Consider the following 17,721-nt stretch of genomic DNA (forward strand, 5'->3'; position numbering starts at 1 on the left):
GGTGGTAATATATATTTTTCTTCCTTATTAACAACTCTGCCTTTTGTATTTGAATGATGTGACTCGTATTCTATTCCTTGAAACCAGAAAGACCACTTAGTGAGGATACAAGTGGTTTTTCAGTTTTGGAGGGATTAAGAATTCTTTAGAATACCACTTTAAGAAGTCTGCTCCTTTCATACCCCTCATCTTTTTTTTTTTTTTTTAAAGATTTTATTTATTTATTTAGTTGACAGAGATAGAGACAGCCAGCGAGAGAGGGAACACAAGCAGGGGGAGTGGAAGAGGAAGAAGCAGGCTCATAGCGGAGGAGCCTGATGTGGGGCTCGATCCCGCAACGCCAGGATCACGTCCTGAGCCGAAGGCAGACGCTTAACCGCTGTGCCACCCAGGCGCCCCCATACCCCTCATCTTGATATCGATATGAAATAATCTATTTTCTATACAAATATATTTATTTATTGTATACTCTACATATATAGATGGATGGATTTAAGATGATATTTTTCTCTCTAAATATGTTTGTATTTTTCACACACACACACACACACACACACACACACACACACACACACACACAGTGAGAGAGAGAGAGAAAGAGAGAAGGAATTTATCCCCCAAATACAAGTTTCTTAATCTGTGAAAAAAAGAAAAAAGTGAGCTGGGCTAGGTGATTTCTAAGTCATTTCCAGCTCTTATTACAGCTCTAAAGTCTTAAACAAAAATTCTATCCTTGTGTGCTTTTCCACATTTCATACTTTGTGAATTTTCAAACGTTCATTTTTTTTTTTCAAAGAACGTCTGGTAATAACATACGACACAAGAACTTCCGACACTGGGGTCTCCATGATGAGTGTCCATTTGTAGTTTTCCTCCTGGTGTACTTGTTCTACTCTTAAAATGTTTTCTTTCAATTTACTTCTTTATAACCTAACACTGAAAATGTCCTACACATGTCTATGACTTTGCTCCTGGATCATCCTTGAATTACTGTTTCCCCCCCTGCCCCTCACATTGTCCGCCCCTTGAAATATAAACGCTACATGCAAATGCCACCTCCTCTAAGAATATTTTCTTAATGTCTTTGAGATATAATTAATGCCTTCCCTATTGAAATCCCCGTTCTTTGTTATTAGGCAATTGTGAATTTATCTTTCCCGAATGTGCCTGACAGTATTATTTTTCTCAATTTTGCATCTCTCCCTATATCCACGTATCTTTGTCAGGTGACTCTGCAGTCCCTCTGAGGGACAGTAGATTTGCTCCATCCACTGATGTTCGGCTTGGCTACGTGACTTGCTTGGGCCAGTGAATATTAGGCCGCGTGATGTGCCCAGTGAGAACATGCCTGGCTAGTCCACTGATCTTAGGGTGCTGCGAGGCCCATGGGGAATCCAGAACTGGCTGAAACCTGCAGCTCAGAGCCAAGCTCAGCCAAGCCCAGGGTGGGGTTGGGGGGGGGTGTCACCTGATGCCCAGGTGAACCACAGATGTGTGAGCTAGAACTCTGAGCTTGGGGTGATTTGTTACATAGCATTACTGGGCAACAGATGACAGATACACCTTCATTACACTAACAACTCCTTTGAGACAAGGATTAAATCCTTTTCTTATTTGTGTCCTGGCAGCACCTGACACGGTTTACGGTACACGGTAGGTGCATGTGAATTTCTTGAATTGCAAAGAAATACTTATAATGTTTAAAAAACAATCATTTCTAGCTTGGCATGTACTTCTCCATCCCAAGGGGTATACGCACTGCGTTTTAAATCATTCCTAAGAAATATGTACATCTCTCTTTTGTAATCAGCTAAAATAAATAGTAAATCTTAAAGGAAAATATTACATGTAAACCAATCAGGGATTTCAAAACTGCCATCCAAGCTACTGTGGTAGTAACCTTCATCATGATGGGAACTCTGAGAATTGCCTCCGAAGTGAGCATTTTTCTTAGGCAGGTGAAGAGCTCATTTAGGGCCAGGAGGGGAAGGCAATCTCAGGCTTTCGGCTCTGACATTTTCCTGGTTGTGAGGGCTCTGGAATCTCTCTGCTGCCTGCCTACGTTCTATTCATCTTGAAGGAGAAGACACTTCACAGTGCTCTGCGGAGACCCGCACATCTTGAGTTATGCCCCTGTGGGATGAAGAGGCTTGTGGTTGGGAATCAGGATTCCTAAACTTGCATCTATAACTGATTCACTTTTCTTCGCTCTTTCAAGCTCCCTGCACTGAGGGAGAGAACGGGACCGCATCCAGATTGACCAGAACTGCTGTGCTGTTAGTAACACATTCCGCTTTTTTCTTTGCCAATACTCATACCCGAGTGGTAACGGAATTCACACTCAGAGAGAGATGGCAGCCTCACACATCTGTGGGGAACATTCTGTCCTGGAGAGGATTCAGGAGCTAGTCATAGCTCTTCCCTGCCTTTTCTAGAGCTTAGCAGCACAGTTTTCCAGAGTAATTCCTGATTGTGCGGCCCTGTTCACTCACATGAGGAGACAAGCAGGGGAGCCTGGAGATTTCCACCAGGAGAGCTGGATGTCTCTTTTGCCAGAATGTACACTAGGGATCTCTGGATCCTTCCTAGTTATGCAGGTCAAGAACCCTCAGAGACTTTCTGAAAGGGTATGATTTGTCATGATTGGATAAATAGCACCTGATGATTCAATTAGTAATAAAGAGCAATGAGTAATGCGATGGTCTAAATGTTTGTATCCCTCTCAAGTTCATGTGGAAATCCCAACCCCCAAGATCATAGTATGAGGAGGTGAGGCCTTTGGGAGGTGATTAGGTCATGAGAGTAGAACCCTCATAAATGGGATTACTGCCCTTATAAGACAATCCTGAGAGCTGTTGGATGCATTAGTATTTTACAATTGTTTTATCTTCTTGTTAGATTGTCTCCTTCATTATTATGGTGTCCTTCTTTGTCTCTTGTTACACTCTTTGTTTTAAAGTCTATTTTGTCCAATGTAAGTATTGCTATCTCTGCTTTCTTTTCACATCCGTTTGCATGATAAATGTTTCCCCATCCGCTCACTTTCAATCTGCATGTGTCTAGGTGTGAAATGAGTCTCTCGCAGGCAGCATATGGATGGGTCTTGTTTTGTTCTGTTTTGTTTTTAAATCCATTCTGACGCCCTATATCTTTTGTTTGGAGTTTAGTCCATTTACATTTAAAGTACTTGCTGATAGATTTGTATTTATCGCCATTTGGTACTTGTTTGTGGTTGTTTCTGTAGTTCTCGGATTCTTCTCTTGCTCTCTTTTGTGGCTTGCTGCCTTTCTTTAGTGATCCACTTGGATTCCTTTATTTTTTGCATATCTATTACTGGTTTTTGATTTGTGGTTACCATTAGGTTTGTATATGACATCTCCTGCACATAGCGGTCTATATTAAGTTGATGGCCACTTACGTTTGAACCCATTCTTTATTCCTCCCCACCCATATGAGGTAGATGGGCTCATATATCCTTTTATTCTGTGGATCTCTTGACTGATTTTTACAGATATACTTGTTTTTACTGCTTTTGTGAGTTTCCTACTTTTCTTACTCTTACTTATGGTCTTTGCTTTTCACTCAAAGAGTCTCTCCTTTAGCCTTTATTGTAGGGCTGGTTTAATGGTCATGAACTCTTTTAGCGTTTGTTTTTCAGAGAAACTATCTCTCCTATTCTGAATGATAGGCTTGCTGGATAGAGCATTCTTGGCTGCAATTTTTTTTTTCCTTTTAGCATTTTGAATATATCATGCAACTCCTTTCTGGCCTGCAAAGTTTCTGCTGAGAAATCCACTCATAGCCTTATGGGGTTTTCCTTGTTTGTAACTATTTTCTTTTCTTTTGCAGCTTTTAAAATTCTCCCTGTATCACTGCTTTTTGCCATTTTAATTATATGTGTCTTGGGATGGACCTCCTTGGGTTGATTTTGCTAGGGGGTTTCTGTGTCTCCTGGGTCTGGATATCTGTTTCCTTCCCCATATTAGAGAAGTTTTCAGCTATATTTCTTTAAGTAAATTTTCTGCCCCCTTTTTTCTCTTCCTCTGGGATCCTTATAATGTGAATGTTATTATGCTTGAGGGAGTTGCTAAGTTCCCTAGGTCTGTTCTCATCTTGTATACTTTTTCTTCTCTCACCTGCTCAGCTTAATTACTTTTCATTATTCTGTCTTCCAGGTCACTAATTCATTCGTCTTCTTCTGGTCTCCTATTTATTCCATCAAGTGTATTTTTAATTTCATTATTGTGTTCTTCATCTCTGATTGGTTCTTTTTTTATCTCTTTGTTAAGGATCTCACTGATGTCCTCCACTCTTTTCTCAAGTATCTTTATGATCATTACTTTAAATTCTCTATCAAGCACATTACTTATCACCGTTTTGCTTAGGTCTCTTGCTGTGGTTTTATCCTGTTCTTTTATTTGGGACAGCCTCCTCCATCTCCTGATTTTGTCTAACTCTCTATGTCTGTTTCTTTGTGTTAAAAAGTCAGCTATATCTCCTGCTGTTGAAAGTAGTGGCCTTATGAAGAAGAGATCCTGGAGTGCCCAGCCATGCAGCGTCCTCTGTTCACCATAACCTGGTGCTTCAGCAGCTGTCCCCTATGTGTGTCGTGTGTGCTCGGCTGTTGTATCCTGGCTGCTTTTTCCTTAGGTCCAGTAGTCCACAGAGGATCTCTTTTCCTGTTGTGGGCAGGGTTTGGTCCCTGGCCAGGGTGGGGAGTGCAGTTTTAAAAAGGTGCATGCCAGTCCGCCAGGGAAATGAGACCCATGGCCACTGGGACTCAGGCTCGGCAAATCATACCAGTCAAGAGACACAACGTTGGCAAGGTTGCGCCGGTCTTCTGGGAGAGGGGGCCCACAGCTCCAGGACTGAGGCAAGCAAGACTGGAAAGGGTAGATCCAAGGAAGCATTGTGGAGAGGGGCTTGGTGTAAACAAGTTAGGTAGTGAATGTCAGTGCCGCTGGTTCCCACAGGTGGCTGTGTGTTTATGCTGGGGGGGGGGGCAGAGGAGGGAAATGGCACCTGCCAGCTCCTTTGTTCCTGGAGAACTCCCTCAGTGGTCCCTGCCCCTCCAGGATATGCTCCAAAATGAGTAAACTACTTTCCTTCCTGTATGTCCCAGGCTTTATGCAAACTGCTGCTTCTACCCGGTACTTCTGTGGGCTGTTTGTCATGCTGTCTCTTTAAGGATGGGGACTCAGCTTCCGCTTGCCTTCCAGGCTCTCCCAGAACGGAGCCTGCTGATATTTAAAATTCCAGGCATGAAGTCCTGCTGGTCGTAAGAACTCACGAAATTCAAAATTCGGGCTCCTCTTGCTTTCAAAGCCAATGTTATGGGGATTTGTCTTCCCCCATGACACTCTGTTTCTCTCCCTTCTCTGCACCCGTGACTCCCTCCCCCCAACAGATGGTGTGGTCCCTTTTGCTCCCCACAGCCTCTCTGACTGCAACTCTGCCCTTCCTACCCTCTCCAGTGTGTCCTCTTCGCTACCTCCAGTTCTGCAGTTCGTTCTGCCGGTCTTCAAGTCATTTTCTGGGTTTCTTACACTGATGTGAGAGCTAGCTAGTTGTATCTGTGCGACAAGGTGAGCATAGGGTCCTCCTACTCTGCCATCTTCCCAACCTCCTCCAAGGCAAGTAGCTTTTTCAACTTACCAAGACGACTGTTTTCCCTGCAGACATTCTTTGGACACACTTTTTTCAAAAATAAATACATAAATTGATAATGAAATCTGTTAAAGGTGGACTCAGTGAATTAATCTGTGGTAGGGTGGAAGGCTGAATGGAGGGAAGGGCAGACAGACATAGCTATAAGAGGAAAAATTATAAAATCTGCAAAAAGGACATGTCTGGTTAATTTCAGATGTAAGAATTAGAGAAGCGGTTGTCCATTATGAATAGGTAAGACTACTAAAGATGGAAAAGAACATATGTAAGTGTCATGAAGGCAGAATGGGAGAATTTAAAGAAATGAGCATGTGTTTTTGCAATGAGATGTGTATTTTGTAACCTGTGTCTCTTAATGACATTGGGAAGGTCGATCTATCCAAAAGACTGAAATAAATAAAAAACACACAGCACCGACGTCTACTGGAAGATATACAGAATGGACCACAAGGAGTACACAGGGACAGACGTTGGGTCCTAAAATTCAGTAGGTTGGGCTGCTGCACATTCTAGGATTACAGATTTATAGGCAGAAAAGAAAGTGATGATTCATTCTTTCATTGGCTCATTTAACACACACTATTACTGCTGGTTAAGTACCCAGTGGGGTCTAGGAAGGGAGGAGCTTTTGCATTTGACTAGATTATAAAGCAAATGTTCCTAGCCCACCTCCTTTCTATACCACAGTCCCATTAAATTACCTCTGCAGCAAAGAATCTGACCTCTCCAATTTCTTTTTTTTTTTTTTTTTAAGATTTTATTTATTTATTTGACAGAGACAGAGACAGCCAGTGAGAGAGGGAACACAAGCAGGGGGAGTGGGAGAGGAAGAAGCAGGCTCACAGCAGAGGAGCCTGATGTGGGGCTCGATCACGCCCTGAGCCGAAGGCAGACGCTTAACACTGTGCCACCCAGGCGCCCCTCTCCAATTTCTTATATCCTTTAGGGAGAGGGAAAATGACTCTTGAGAGTGTGCTCAAATCACACAAAGCCCAGGATGGTAAGGGATAGAAAAGTTAGTCTGTCCGGAGCAAAAGTCAGTTTTCGGAAGTCCAAGGTAAAAACAATGACACAGAATCTCCCAGTGGTGGAAAACATTTGAATTAAGCAATATTTTTGGTAAGCTTTTGGATTTTCTCAAAATGGTGTAATTTTTGTTTGCTACAATGGAGATCCTGAGGCAAATAAATAATCACACCTTTTTATACTGATATTTTCATCTGTTGACTAAATTAAAAGATGGTGGATGCCTTAAAATTTCAGCACTGTGGCTCCATTAATAATTTAAAACATTTCCAAATATGTAATTTATGTGAGAATAATAAGTTTAATGTTCTTAGGTTACTTTAAATATGTAAAGGATACCAAAAAGTATAGCTGGGAGGGGGGAACAAAAACCCAATAAACTTGTTTTCTCATGGTTTCAAAAGTCCTGGAAATTTTACATCTTAGTAATTATAGTACATTATCAAAAAAATTCAAGGCATCTCAGACACCCATGCTTATTAGACACATTTTCTTCCAACTAGATAGCTGCCTGTTTTGCACAAGTTTTTATTTTCAAACCACTGCTGTTTACACTCTAGGAAGTCATATTTACATTATATTGGCCTTTCAAAGTCAAAATTTACAAAGCTACTCTGAATTTTCCCTCTCTGATTACCAAAACTTTTCTGCAAGATGCTTTCCATTATAAATTGTCTTTCTACTCAAGAACTCTTGCCATAAAAAGCAAGGTTTCTTTTCTTAGCTTAAACTCAAGCTTAAAAAAATAGATCTATAAAACCTCGCCAGTGGAAAAAAAATACAATCTGAGGGATCTTTTTTCTTCTTGTTTTATTTCAAAATATTTTCTTTTAATGTGGTTCACATAATATACACACCCTAGTACTTAGTTAAGGTATTGGTTGTATAAAGTGGAAATTTATAGAGACAACGTTGATCTTGCATTCTACCTGGAGAAAGTTACCTCTGGGACCCAAAGATTCTTGCTAGGATTGTCGTCCAGAAGGTGGCACCCCCTCCCCTCCCACCGACCCCCAGATCAGATTATGGCTAACCCTTCTGTCCAAGAACAAAAACCTGCCTTGTTAGTCACGTGGACCAGCCCCATGCAGATAGAGTTATGGTGATGGATCCTCAAAGTCTTGACCGGGGGTGATGAGGCTCCCCTCCTACAGGGCATATGGTTTAGTGAAAGGCCCAGCTCCGTATTTATGCTAGAACACCAGTTCCTGGTGCATTCAGTTTTTGACTCTAAACTGAGCTAAGCATGGATTCTGTTTGAGGTTTTTTTTCTCTTTTCTTTTTCTTTTTTTTTAAGGGAAGAGTCATACTGCTAAGGAAGCTTTGAAGCCACATTGTTCTCAAAACCATAAACATAATCAGCGAAATGTCCAGAATGGCATCTTTGAATCTACAGTGCAGTTTGACTTTGTCTGCAACACCAGTATGTACAAAGGATGTCTTAGGAAAGTTATGCCAGCACAGATGGCCTCAGAAACTATGGGACAGGGGCGCCTGGGTGGCTCAGTCGTTAAGCGTCTGCCTTCGGCTCAGGGCATGATCCCGGCGTTCCGGGATCGAGCCCCACATCAGGCTCTTCCGCTATGAGCCTGCTTCTTCCTCTCCCACTCCCCCTGCTTGTGTTCCCTCTCTCGCTGGCTGTCTCTATCTCTGTCGAATAAATAAATAAAATCTTTAAAAAAAAAAAAAGAAACTATGGGACAGCCCTGGATTATAATTCATCAGCCTCCTTACGGTTTTATTCTAGGTTGAAATGACAACATCATAGAGCCTTCCTTTTTTCTTATCTGTCAAATAGCAAAAGGTGACCTTATACTACTTATTCTTTAACGGAAAATAGGATGCTTCATCCCTGAGAGGGTACCACTGCCGTTAGACACCATCCTTTTCGAAAGGTGAGGGGATATTCTCCTTATCGTAGGGCGTGTATCGAGAATCTCTTTAAACATTTGTTCATCTTCCTTCTTAATAAAAAGAAAGCAGGTTTCAGATGCAAAATCTTTGACAAGCAGCAGTATTTCATAACATTGATTTAATTACATTTTTTATTGTTCATCATAGTTTATTTAAAAATTATCATCTATTTGTGATGCTGGCCTTTCAAGTATTTGGTTTTTAAACAATAATTTAAAGTCACTTTTGAAGATATTAAGTGAATAGCAGTACAGGTGGTAAGGGGACATCAGCAAACACCACAACAGCATCTGTAATGTCTTGTTTAGGAAACACTGCTAAGGTCCCCAAGAGCATCGAATGCGGAGGAGCATGCACTCCTGTGCCGCTCTGGTACGCGCCACGTGCACCATCTGAGGCAAGCAGCTGGAGCTACACAAGCCGCCAGCCTCCTCTTTTGTAAACTGGAAGTAATTCCACTCACTTTATAGAGTAATTAGGTGGAGTCTATGAAAACTGGTATTGTTATCAGTAGAGTCATCTGACAAAAATTACACATTCTCTTTTTTTTTTTTTTTTAAGATTTCATTTATTTATTTGACGGAGAGAGAGACAGCCAGCGAGAGAGGGAACACAAGCAGGGGGAGTGGGAGAGGAAGAAGCAGGCTCCCAGCAGAGGAGCCTGATGTGGGGCTCGATCCCAGGACGCCGGGATCACGCCCTGAGCCGAAGGTGGACACTTAATGACTGAGCCACCCAGGTGCCCCCAAAAGCACACATTTTCAATGGAGGACTTCATGGGGACGAAATTCTGGGCCCTCCTGCTATGGAGCTATGTTTTCAGAGGCTTATTATTTTGGATTCTCTGGTATCCATAGTCCCATGTTAATGTTGTTGCTTCCATAAACCTTTGAGATGTGGGGCTGAAAGGGGGGAAAATAAAAATAAAAATCCATGTCTCCAGCATACAATATACTTAACTCTTGCTGAGCAAAATATGGTCATTGCATTTATTGTCAAAGGAATACTGTAATTTTGAAATTCTTTTCTCATAGTTTATTCAGTAAAATCTGTTTCGTACGACATGGTAAACCTGCTGTCCCATTAAAATTTCTCCTCTGGCTTTTGCAATACCATTCTCTCTTCCACTTTTCCTTTCTACTTCTCATGTGCTGTTTGCTCACCCTCTTCTGTGGTTGTACCACGCATATATTGATATTGCTCAAGGGTTTCATTCCTTACTCTTCTCTTTTAGCATCTGGCCTCCCCTGAGTTGGGGGGTGGGAACTCACATGGCTTCAGCAATTGCCCGTCGGCTAATGACTCCCAAAACTCAATTTCCAGTCTAGACCATGCTGTGTGTCTCTTTCAAATATTAAACACATATATCTAAATACCTGCCAGACCAGTGCTACCTAATATGATAGCCCTATCCACATGTGACTACGTAAATTAAATTTGTTAAAATTAAACTAAAAATTCAGCTCCATGGGTGCACATTTCGGGAGCTCACTAGCAACATGTGGCCAGAGGCTACCGTACTGGACAGCACAGATACAGAACAATCCCACGGTAAGGAGTACCAGTGGAGACGTCGGGGTGGCTCAGTCAGTTAAGCGTCTGCCTTCAGCTCAGCTCATGATCCCAAAGTTGTGGGATCGAGCCCCGCATCGGGCTCCCCGCTCAGCAGGGAGTCTGCTTGTCTCTCTCCCTCTGTCCCTCCCTCCACTCATGCTCTTTCTCTCTCTCAAATAAATAAATAAATAAAATCTTAAAAAAACCAAGAGTGCTAGTGGACAGCACTATCGCTCCTAGCCCATTCCCTGAAAGTGTCCTGGGTATTCCTTCAGTACAACACACACGAGGCTGAACACACTAATGTCTTTTGCAGAGAAGAGCCTTCTTCTCTTATATTCTGTGTTGCTGTTAATGGTACCACTACTTGTCAAGTCAGCCTCCTAAGCTAGAAACTTGGGAATGATCTTGAATCCTACTCATATCTAACCAGTTGATTAACTTATGGAGCTAACAGTCCTTTTTCTCTGTCTCCATGGTTACCACCCCCCTTGAAGTTTTCAACATCTCTGTCTCCTCTCAACAATTCCTTACCTGAGATTCCTGATTCCCCACTGCTCTCATAGCCTCTGCCTTGCATTTCGAGTTAGCCTTCTAAAATATGATTCAACCTCCTGCACCAAAACCTTGAATGATTCATTCCTTCTGTTGTGGGATGAGTTGTGTCCCTGACAAGATATGTTGAACTCCTAATTCCTGGTATGGGTGAATGTGACCTTATTCGGAAGTGGGGTCTTTGAAGATGGACTCAAGTTAAGATGAGGTCATACTCGATTACAGTGGTCCCTAATCCAGTATGATTCAGTGTCTTTATAAGAAGAGGAAACAAAGACGCAGGGAGAGAAGACAGAAACACATGGACACAGAGGTAAGATGGCAGCGTAAAGATGGTGGCAGAGATTGGAGTGATGCTGTCATAAGCCAATAAACGTCTAGGGGCACCAGAAGCTGAAAAAGGCAAGGTTGGACCCTCCTCCATGCTAACACCTTGTTTTCCAACTTTCAGATGGTAGAACTGTGGGGAAATAAATTCTGCTCTTTTAATCCACGTGGTGTGTGGTACTTTGGAACCACACCTCCAGGAAACCTCCACACTTCTTTCCACACTTTTTTATTGACTGCTTCCCAAGTGTCAGACATTATACTAGGCACTACTCAGGGAATAAAGTCCCATTTTTTAGCCTGTGTAGGAGGCCAGAAGTTCTATCCCCCCAGACTAAATGTAGATTCTTAGTCATACCTCCAGTCCCAGGTGGGAAGTCAGCTTCTCTGTCTACCTTTCCAGATCCACCCAGACTAAGTGATTAGCTACTTCGAGTGTTTCCCTTGAATTCAAATACATCTTATCGTATCCCTTTTCACACAGTGTCTCTCTGCCACTGGACTGTGAGCATCATGAGGCCAGGAGGGGTCTCACTCATCTTTAAGCGATTCCAGAGTCTTACCTGGATTCAGCGAATCATTCAGAAATCATTCAATTAGTGCACCACAAGGAGTGTTCTTTGCTTGGTCCTATCACAGATCCCTTTCAGTTTTCTTTCGGTTGCTGTTGGAAGTATTAATAGGAACTGCTTGGAGGAACCAGGTGCTTCCGATTGAGGAAGAAGTTGGAGCATCTCTGTCCTTTATCAACATTTCATTTTTAGATCCTTTTCCTTTGTCCCTCCACTTAATTCAGGCTGAATTAGTACACACACTCAGCTTAATGACAGTCTTCTACTCACAGATATTTAGAAAGACCCATGCACGCATAAAAACAGTCTCTTGCAGCACACATCACCTAAAGTACCCCAGAGCCAAATTCTTAGTGCTTTTCCCCCCAATGCCTCTGCTATTGTAGATTACTCACTTCTCTGTTCACTCCTAATAACACTGAAGCATAAAAACTCACAATAAATAAAAAAGAGTAACACTTTTACATTGGCTCAGAATTGTAAGACTTATTCTGTTTACGTTTAGTTACCTAGGATAGAATAGGAACTTTTCCCCCCTAGAACTGATTCACACATCAATAGTAATCAGCAGAACTGGCTTTTTCTTCACAGTGCAGGAGAGACAGCGATATTTATACGCTGTTCTCCAGAGAGCTCATGGATAGCTTTGCAAAGCTTGGGAAATGAGCCAGCTCTTGTCTTGACAAGAGAAGAAACGCATAGATTTTCATGAAAAGCCTTGCAATCCATCCCATTCAACCTTCAAATTGCACTTTATACGGCAGCCTTAATTGTTTTCTGTCTCCAGTTGTCAGATAATACTTGCACCTATTTCTCCATGAATAGCTATGAAATTCCAATGTTTGCATCTTTCAACATGCAATATGTGGTAGAGTATTGAATTTAGATTCTGGTAAAGAGAAATTTATAAATTCTCAGTTCACAGCAGAAAACAGGCCTCACAAGGGGCTCTAGTCTAGCTCACAAATCCAACTTTCAAGTGAGAAAAAAGAGAAAACTCTGGTAAACTTATAACATGTGTAAGATCGATAATTAATTAGAATGTTCCCAGAGCAAAGCAAATCCCTGAATTTCCTCAGCCATTTGAAAAAATGATCCACTGTTGTTTAAATTCTTTACAACGATTTCTCTCAACGTAAAAATATGTGTAAAGCATTCATTATATACAAGACACTGTTCTAAGTACTACAGATATATTGATTCATAAATGCAATTTCCCTATTACATTTTTAAGTGCTTGGGAAAACAAATGACGAAATGATGAGGAGAAATATTTTATTTTCTCTACAGTAGCAAATAAAGAAGGCAACAATGAAAGGAAATTAGTATATTTAAATATTGTTTTATTGACCTGCGGAGGCTCTCACTACAGCCTGGTGGGTCGACACCTTGCATTGACCTGGGATACATTTTGCATGGGGAGTTCCCCGGCTCTACCAGTCCCAGCTCATAATCTCTTTTTGAGATTCCAGGGCTACCCTATAAGGTGGGACCTCCCCAAGGAATAGACCCAATACTCAGTAGCACAAAGACTGGCTTTTCAATGGGCTCCTGGGTTTGGGGGGCAGGACTTAACTTGGCTGGCTCATGGCTCCAGTTTTAGACTATCTTATTTTTCAAAGGTTAAATCATACTCTTTAAGGGAGCCCTCAATTTAAAAGGCAATTAATAATAATCTTTTGGAAATTTACCTGCAGAGTAGAATTCAAGCACACCAACATATTTCTGGGCAATCTCTCCACTCCAACTGCATAATATTTTTCTGTACAATTAGGACTTTTCGTCAACCTTCCAATTCATCCATATTCCACTTGGTCCATAATTTCTGAGTCACAGTCCTCTTTAGGAAGATATCTATAAGTTTTTATTTATTGGATATACCTCTTAACAACAATAAATCTAAAAGTAAGTTGCTAATTATAACATGTGGCATTAATCACTGTTGGAAGCTCCCCCTTAATCCTGAGATCATTAAAAAAAAAATATGCTTGGGGTGGAGGCTGGAAACCCGGAGGGGTGGAAGTATTCATTTGATACTTTGGAGTTAGTTTCTATTTAAGACTGCTTTTCTGGACAACCTGAGCTTTTATTTCCCTTTTAACCAAATTTTGAGGCTTACACTTAGTCATAAAGCATACAAAATGGTAGACTGTGGTTCATCATTTATAAGATATTTCATATATTAAGATGTAAAACATTCAGTAGGTTACAGTTCTAGTTCCTTCTTGGAAGCTAAGGTTTGACCATGTGACTTAGGTCAGCGTGGGGATGGGGGCACAAGTGGAGTGGGAGGTAACTCAGGGCTCATCCCCTCCATCCTGCCCGCTGAATTCTTCCTTTAACTTCCCCAACACTTACTGAGAATTTATTGCTTTCAGAGGTGGACAACCTCGCCTCCCTTCATAAGTTTAGATTGGAACTCAAAATACTTCATTTTTACCAGCAAATGTTAACACTCTGACATTATATTACAGGTTGCTGGCTTGAGTTTTCCTCAAAAATTTTTGTTCTTACATTTGTTCATTTTGTTTCAAAATACCTATTAAGTTAGTAAAAGCAAAGATTACCAATGATGACAAAACATTTTCAGATTCATTCTTCAGAGGTTGACCAGATAGAAGCCTTGAAGTAGAAATTGTTTTGGGTCACTCAATAGGAACTATCTTAAAAGAAATTCCTTATCCTAGGTCAGATTATTTGCAGGCTGGCCTCCAAACAATAAATTAGTCCTTTTTTTGGTTGAGAAGAAGATCCAACCTCTTAAAATGGTTCAAAAGGGAATATAACATGAAAATGGAACCTTAATCTTAGATTTTAATGATAAACTTCAATATTTTATTGTTTTGGAATTAATTTCAGGTCATTATAAACAACAAAAAAACATGGTTTATAGCTAGAAAATTGCTTCATGTTGTTTCATGGATCAGGCAAATAAGATTAAAACAGCATTTTACAAAATGGTCAATTTGGCTCTTTTGGCCATGTCAAGAGCCTTAGGAAATAATAGAGCTGATTGATTATTACAAGCAGAGAGAGCACAGAGTAGCACAAGCCATGAAGAAATGATATTTGTACTTAACATTCTTCTTTGGCCAGTAATGTTAAATAAACGACATACTTTTTTTTTTAATTACTAAAAATAATCCACATAAATACAGTAAAATAGTTATGAAATAAAGATTTTGTTTTCTTAGGGAAAAATGTAGAAACATCTTGACCAAGATTAAAGTGCAAGCTATTGAACATGCAGTTATTAATGAAACTCTTTCTATTTTGTATCTTACACTCCTGGAACGAATTTTGAGCTTTGACCAGAGCTGTCCTTTATCCCTGGAAATACAATTTGAATTGTGTAAAGACCTAAAATAAAATTAGAAGCAACCCATCACAACTATAATCGACCTAATACTTAATCATAACAAGGAACCTCTGTTTTTGCCACAAAATCCACAAAAGGTTTATAATTACCTCTCTTTAGAGTTTGGTCTGGCTACATAATCAAAATAGGGAACAAAGAGCATTGTGTATTCATATCGGGGTTACGAGGTTTGTGTGTTTACACTGTGCATGAGTATACAAAATGTCAGAAAAAGGTCTGGTGCAATTTACATTTGACTAACAGATAACTTAGTATGAACAAATCTGGCTCAAATCTTAGAATATATCAAAACACAAGAATACATCTTTAAATTAGAGTAGCCAAGAAAAACAATGCTTAAAGTCGTCCTGTGACTTAACTGATAAGAACTAAAATTACAAACACAAAGAAAGCTGTATCTCTGAAGGGTTAGAGGAACTAACATATTGTACCTTGAAATGGGGCAACTACCTTAAGACGTACCAAGGTGCTGTATCTCACAATGTCAAGCTTCAACTCGGGTCCCTAAAATAACCATTATTTTTCCAATTCTTCCCTTTTCTTTCCGTAGGATGTAAAAATGTACTCTCTAAGGTTACATACAGAGAAAGCTGTTATCCACAGTTCCAGTTCCTGGATAGTAAAGGAACAGAAGACATAAGTATATTCTAGTGCTCTTGTTCTGGGCCTCTTTGAATGAATTAACTGCACTCTGACCTCTAATCAATTTTTAAAATTTGAGTTGGATTAGAAATAGAAAAAAAAAAATAGAAAAAAAAAATACCCAGTAAGGCAGTTGCTACATTGCGAAGTTTTATAATCTCTTTTATAGAAGATTCCATAAAAATATCTATTCATGTTTCTTTGAAAATTGAGAATTAAGATCACATTTATAAAAAAAGGTCAAATGTCTGAATAAACTCTGGGTTCTACTACCCCCTCCCTATTTTTGCACGAACGAAGGATTGTTGCCACTAAGAGTCTGTTTTCATGCGTGTACAGAGGCCAGAGGCCACAAAAAGATAAAACCATATCAACCAAGAAGCTGTCAGTCTTCCCGGAGGGAATGTGCCAGAGTCTCGAAGGATGGGAACATTAATCAGCTTCGTGGTGCTTACACCTAACGCCCTCCTCCCAATTGCTGTATTGAACAATTTGCTCCTAGAGGGCACCATACTGGAAAGGGGGCATCGTGGGTCATGCAGAGAGCAGAACTGCCTCCAGGTAGGGATTTTTTCAGAATCCTTTAATTAAAGAGGGAGACTTCTTAAGAAACATTTGCTATTCTAGATACATCTCACTTTCCACTCTTTTATTCCTGAAATGTTAGGCACGGAGTTTAATATATCTTTTGAAACAGCCTCTACTCCTTGATGTATTTACTTAGCGGCCTGACCTTCGACCTGTTCTATTTTTGCAGGTAGCTCCCAGTGATCATCAAAGTGGTGACTGCTGGGTCTTTCTTTCTCAGCACTTTTGCTTTTGAGCCTAGGCATTTGGTCAGCAGGTCACTAGTCAATCCTGCAGAGCTTGCTCTGCTCTGAGCTAGACCTACTACCTGAAACCTTCATTGCCAACATTATTCCCACTTTGTAGAGAGACTATATCCCATGCTCGCCTGGAGACCAGAGGGGAAGATGCTGAAGTCACCCCAAAGCACTGACAGTGACGGTTGGTGTCGGATTCCTGAGCACAGCTTTGTGACTTCTCTTCCCTGAGCGGATTTGGTGAAGAAACCGCACGGAACTGCTGCCTACTGAATTGTGCTAAGCCAACTTGAAATGTATGGGGGAACCCTCAAAGAAAAGCTAGCAAATTCTCTTCTAAAAAGTAAGCTCTCCACTCAAACATGGGCAAGCTGTAAATACCACGATCGCTAATTCCGTCATATTTGGGAATTATAGAGCAGATCAAGTATTTCTCATGTGGAAAGCTAGGTTGGACCAACTTCCACAAGTCATCTGGACACTTTTTTTCTTTAAATCAAAGCTTTGGATTTTTCCTTGTATGTTTTTCAATTGTCTTCAGTCAACATAATGGCAGCAAATGGCAAAAACGTGCTGGCTCCAAACATCAGACCACTTAGATAATAATAATTGTGTAAACATAGATGCAATGTTGGGCACTTTGTGCTATGAGGACATTAAGAGCTCTGGGACTTCGCATGTTAGGGCATCTGTGCCTTCTAAGGAAAACAAACTGATAAGTCCCCAACTTTAAACATCCTGTTCCATCTCAAATATTAAACATATGCTGTAAAGGGGGAAAAGCACAGCCATGTGGAAGCAAGACAACCAATATAAAAGTGTCACTGAGCACTCTACAGGCACAGAGAGGAGGCTGGGAGTGACAAGATGAGAGGCAGCTGCATGGGACCTTCCCCATGTGGTAAACTGGATGAAAATGGAGAAGCAAGGTCACTGGAACGGAGTGATTTGGGCTCTTAATTCAGTGCAGTTTTCTGGTCAGCCTGTAATCATATCACATTTGATCATCTGCAAAAGCAAGTTGGAAGGGTGCCGTACAATTCCCTACGTACCTGCTTTCCCAAGTGAATGCTATTAATCTGGAAAAATACACCCGTAGAATACAGGGCAAGGCATGGCAATCACTCCCAGCTTAAAAGTCACTAAGAATGCAAAGCCCATCATTTACACTCATGGCTGAGTACTTAGTGCATTGTGCTGGGTATGATTCAAAAATCCTTCTGGACGTGGGAGAATGGTCTAGGCCTTGGTTCTACTCAAA

General features: G+C 40.8%; 1 protein-coding gene across 1 annotated transcript in view; it reads right to left on the reverse strand.

Annotated features, from left to right (window-relative positions):
* FBXL7 (F-box and leucine rich repeat protein 7) overlaps positions 1 to 17,721 on the reverse strand; it is a 370,923-nt gene that overhangs the window by 8,868 nt on the left and 344,334 nt on the right. The window lies entirely within an intron of this gene.

The sequence above is a fragment of the Ursus maritimus genome, unplaced genomic scaffold (genome assembly GCF_017311325.1).
Source record: "Ursus maritimus isolate PB19 unplaced genomic scaffold, ASM1731132v1 scaffold_15, whole genome shotgun sequence".
Lineage (NCBI taxonomy): Eukaryota > Metazoa > Chordata > Mammalia > Carnivora > Ursidae > Ursus > Ursus maritimus.